Below are 6,000 nucleotides of genomic sequence, written 5' to 3' on the forward strand. Positions count from 1 at the left end.
AGTCTAGTCTGTACTTCAGACCCTGTTTGGGAGAAACACTTCGCCTATCCTATGTACTCTATACAAAACTACAAAACTAAGACCCTGTGTAATATTCATTGTTATGAGTCTAGTCTGTACTTCAGACCCTGTTTGGGAGAAACACTTCGCCTATCCTATGTACTCTATACAAAACTACAAAACTAAGACCCAACCAACTACAAAACTAAGACTCTGTGTAATATTCATTGGTATGAGTCTAGTCTGTACTTCAGACCCTGTTTGGGAGAAACACTTCGCCTATCCTATGTACTCTATACAAAACTACAAAACTAAGACCCAACCAACTACAAAACTAAGACCCTGTGTAATATTAATTGGTATGAGTCTAGTCTGTACTCCAGACCCAGTTTGGGAGATACACTTCACCTATCCTATGTACTCAATACAAAACTACAAAACTAAGACCCAACCAACTACAAAACTAAGACCCTGTTTAATATTAATTGGTGTGCAGCCTAGTCTGTACTCCAGACCCAGTTTGGGAGATACACTTCGCCTATCCTATGTACTCAATACAAAACTACAAAACTAAGACCCAACCAACTACAAAACTAAGACCCTGTATAATATTCATTGGTATGAGTCTAGTCTGTACTTCAGACCCTGTTTGGGAGAAACACTTCGCCTATCCTATGTACTCTATACAAAACTACAAAACTAAGACCCAACCAACTACAAAACTAAGACCCTGTGTAATATTCATTGGTATGAGTCTAGTCTGTACTTCAGACCCTGTTTGGGAGAAACACTTCGCCTATCCTATGTACTCTATACAAAACTACAAAACTAAGACCCAACCAACTACAAAACTAAGACCCTGTGTAATATTCATTGGTATGAGTCTAGTCTGTACTTCAGACCCTGTTTGGCAGAAAGACTTCGCCTATCCTATGTACTCTATACAAAACTACAAAACTAAGACCCAACCAACTACAAAACTAAGACCCTGTGTAATATTAATTGGTATGAGTCTAGTCTGTACTCCAGACCCAGTTTGGGAGATACACTTCACCTATCCTATGTACTCAATACAAAACTACAAAACTAAGACCCAACCAACTACAAAACTAAGACCCTGTGTAACACTCATTGGTATGCAGCCTAGTCTGTACTCCAGACCCAGTTTGGGAGATACACTTCGCCTATCCTATGTACTCAATACAAAACTACAAAACTAAGACCCAACCAACTACAAAACTAAGACCCTGTATAATATTCATTGGTATGAGTCTAGTCTGTACTTCAGACCCTGTTTGGGAGAAACACTTCGCCTATCCTATGTACTCTATACAAAACTACAAAACTAAGACCCAACCAACTACAAAACTAAGACCCTGTTTAATATTAATTGGTATGCAGCCTAGTCTGTACTCCAGACCCAATTGGGAGAAACACTTCGCCTATCCTATGTACTCAATACAAAACTACAAAACTAAGACCCTGTGTAATATTCATTGGTATGAGTCTAGTCTGTACTCCAGACCCTGTTTGGGAGAAACACTTCGCCTATCCTATGTACTCTATACAAAACTACAAAACTAAGACCCAACCAACTACAAAACTAAGACCCTGTGTAATATTCATTGGTATGAGTCTAGTCTGTACTTCAGACCCTGTTTGGGAGAAACACTTCGCCTATCCTATGTACTCAATACAAAACTACAAAACTAAGACCCAACCAACTACAAAACTAAGACCCTGTGTAATATTCATTGGTATGAGTCTAGTCTGTACTCCAGACACAGTTTGGGAGATACACTTCACCTATCCTATGTACTCAATACAAAACTACAAAACTAAGACCCAACCAACTACAAAACTAAGACCCTGTGTAACACTCATTGGTATGCAGCCTAGTCTGTACTCCAGACCCAGTTTGGGAGATACACTTCGCCTATCCTATGTACTCAATACAAAACTACAAAACTAAGACCCAACCAACTACAAAACTAAGACCCTGTGTAATATTCATTGGTATGCAGCCTAGTCTGTACTCCAGACCCAGTTGGGAGATACACTTCGCCTATCCTATGTACTCAATACAAAACTACAAAACTAAGACCCAACCAACTACAAAACTAAGACCCTGTATAATATTCATTGGTATGAGTCTAGTCTGTACTTCAGACCCAGTTTGGGAGAAACACTTCGCCTATCCTATGTACTCAATACAAAACTACAAAACTAAGACCCTGTGTAATATTCATTGGTATGAGTCTAGTCTGTACTCCAGACCCTGTTTGGGAGAAACACTTCGCCTATCCTATGTACTCAATACAAAACTACAAAACTAAGACCCAACCAACTACAAAACTAAGACCCTGTGTAATATTCATTGGTATGAGTCTAGTCTGTACTTCAGACCCAGTTTGGCAGAAACACTTCGCCTATCCTATGTACTCAATACAAAACTACAAAACTAAGACCCAACCAACTACAAAACTAAGACCCTGTGTAATATTAATTGGTATGAGTCTAGTCTGTACTCCAGACCCAGTTTGGGAGATACACTTCACCTATCCTATGTACTCAATACAAAACTACAAAACTAAGACCCAACCAACTACAAAACTAAGACCCTGTGTAATATTAATTGGTATGCAGCCTAGTCTGTACTCCAGACCCAGTTTGGGAGATACACTTCGCCTATCCTATGTACTCAATACAAAACTACAAAACTAAGACCCAACCAACTACAAAACTAAGACCCTGTGTAATATTCATTGGTATGAGTCTAGTCTGTACTTCAGACCCTGTTTGGGAGAAACACTTCGCCTATCCTATGTACTCTATACAAAACTACAAAACTAAGACCCAACCAACTACAAAACTAAGACCCTGTGTAATATTCATTGGTATGAGTCTAGTCTGTACTTCAGACCCTGTTTGGGAGAAACACTTCGCCTATCCTATGTACTCTATACAAAACTACAAAACTAAGACCCAACCAACTACAAAACTAAGACCCTGTGTAATATTCATTGGTATGAGTCTAGTCTGTACTTCAGACCCTGTTTGGCAGAAACACTTCGCCTATCCTATGTACTCTATACAAAACTACAAAACTAAGACCCAACCAACTACAAAACTAAGACCCTGTGTAATATTAACTGGTATGAGTCTAGTCTGTACTCCAGACCCAGTTTGGGAGATACACTTCACCTATCCTATGTACTCAATACAAAACTACAAAACTAAGACCCAACCAACTACAAAACTAAGACCCTGTGTAACACTCATTGGTATGCAGCCTAGTCTGTACTCCAGACCCAGTTTGGGAGATACACTTCGCCTATCCTATGTACTCAATACAAAACTACAAAACTAAGACCCAACCAACTACAAAACTAAGACCCTGTATAATATTCATTGGTATGAGTCTAGTCTGTACTTCAGACCCTGTTTGGGAGAAACACTTCGCCTATCCTATGTACTCTATACAAAACTACAAAACTAAGACCCAACCAACTACAAAACTAAGACCCTGTTTAATATTAATTGGTATGCAGCCTAGTCTGTACTCCAGACCCAATTTGGGAGATACACTTCGCCTATCCTATGTACTCAATACAAAACTACAAAACTAAGACCCTGTGTAATATTCATTGGTATGAGTCTAGTCTGTACTCCAGACCCTGTTTGGGAGAAACACTTCGCCTATCCTATGTACTCTATACAAAACTACAAAACTAAGACCAAACCAACTACAAAACTAAGACCCTGTGTAATATTCATTGGTATGAGTCTAGTCTGTACTTCAGACCCTGTTTGGCAGAAACACTTCGCCTATCCTATGTACTCTATACAAAACTACAAAACTAAGACCCAACCAACTACAAAACTAAGACCCTGTGTAATATTCATTGGTACGAGTCTAGTCTGTACTCCAGACACAGTTTGGGAGATACACTTCACCTATCCTATGTACTCAATACAAAACTACAAAACTAAGACCCAACCAACTACAAAACTAAGACCCTGTGTAACACTCATTGGTATGCAGCCTAGTCTGTACTCCAGACCCAGTTTGGGAGAAACACTTCGCCTATCCTATGTACTCTATACAAAACTACAAAACAAAGACCCAACCAACTACAAAACGAAGACCCTGTGTATTTTAATTGGTATGAGTCTAGTCTGTACTCCAGACCCAGTTTGGGAGATACACTTCACCTATCCTATGTACTCTATACAAAACTACAAAACTAAGACCCAACCAACTACAAAACTAAGACCCTGTGTAACACTCATTGGTATGCAGCCTAGTCTGTACTCCAGACCCAGTTTGGGAGATACACTTCGCCTATCCTATGTACTCAATACAAAACTACAAAACTAAGACCCAACCAACTACAAAACTAAGACCCTGTATAATATTCATTGGTATGCAGCCTAGTCTGTACTCCAGACCCAGTTTGGGAGATACACTTCGCCTATCCTATGTACTCAATACAAAACTACAAAACTAAGACCCAACCAACTACAAAACTAAGACCCTGTATAATATTCATTGGTATGAGTCTAGTCTGTACTCCAGACCCAGTTTGGGAGAAACACTTCGCCTATCCTATGTACTCAATACAAAACTACAAAACTAAGACCCTGTGTAATATTCATTGGTATGAGTCTAGTCTGTACTTCAGACCCTGTTTGGGAGAAACACTTCGCCTATCCTATGTACTCTATACAAAACTACAAAACTAAGACCCAACCAACTACAAAACTAAGACCCTGTGTAATATTCATTGGTATGAGTCTAGTCTGTACTTCAGACCCTGTTTGGGAGAAACACTTCGCCTATCCTATGTACTCTATACAAAACTACAAAACTAAGACCCAACCAACTACAAAACTAAGACCCTGTGTAATATTAATTGGTATGAGTCTAGTCTGTACTCCAGACCCAGTTTGGGAGATACACTTCACCTATCCTATGTACTCAATACAAAACTACAAAACTAAGACCCAACCAACTACAAAACTAAGACCCTGTTTAATATTAATTGGTATGCAGCCTAGTCTGTACTCCAGACCCAGTTTGGGAGATACACTTCGCCTATCCTATGTACTCAATACAAAACTACAAAACTAAGACCCAACCAACTACAAAACTAAGACCCTGTATAATATTCATTGGTATGAGTCTAGTCTGTACTTCAGACCCTGTTTGGGAGAAACACTTCGCCTATCCTATGTACTCAATACAAAACTACAAAACTAAGACCCAACCAACTACAAAACTAAGACCCTGTGTAATATTCATTGGTATGAGTCTAGTCTGTACTTCAGACCCTGTTTGGGAGAAACACTTCGCCTATCCTATGTACTCTATACAAAACTACAAAACTAAGACCCAACCAACTACAAAACTAAGACCCTGTGTAATATTAATTGGTATGAGTCTAGTCTGTACTCCAGACCCAGTTTGGGAGATACACTTCACCTATCCTATGTACTCAATACAAAACTACAAAACTAAGACCCAACCAACTACAAAACTAAGACCCTGTGTAACACTCATTGGTATGCAGCCTAGTCTGTACTCCAGACCCAGTTTGGGAGATACACTTCGCCTATCCTATGTACTCAATACAAAACTACAAAACTAAGACCCAACCAACTACAAAACTAAGACCCTGTATAATATTCATTGGTATGAGTCTAGTCTGTACTTCAGACCCTGTTTGGGAGAAACACTTCGCCTATCCTATGTACTCTTTACAAAACTACAAAACTAAGACCCAACCAACTACAAAACTAAGACCCTGTTTAATATTAATTGGTATGCAGCCTAGTCTGTACTCCAGACCCAGTTGGGAGATACACTTCACCTATCCTATGTACTCAATACAAAACTACAAAACTAAGACCCTGTGTAATATTCATTGGTATGAGTCTAGTCTGTACTTCAGACCCTGTTTGGGAGAAACACTTCGCCTATCCTATGTACTCAATACA

The sequence above is a fragment of the Lytechinus variegatus genome, chromosome 15, assembly GCF_018143015.1.
Source record: "Lytechinus variegatus isolate NC3 chromosome 15, Lvar_3.0, whole genome shotgun sequence".
Taxonomy (NCBI): domain Eukaryota; kingdom Metazoa; phylum Echinodermata; class Echinoidea; order Temnopleuroida; family Toxopneustidae; genus Lytechinus; species Lytechinus variegatus.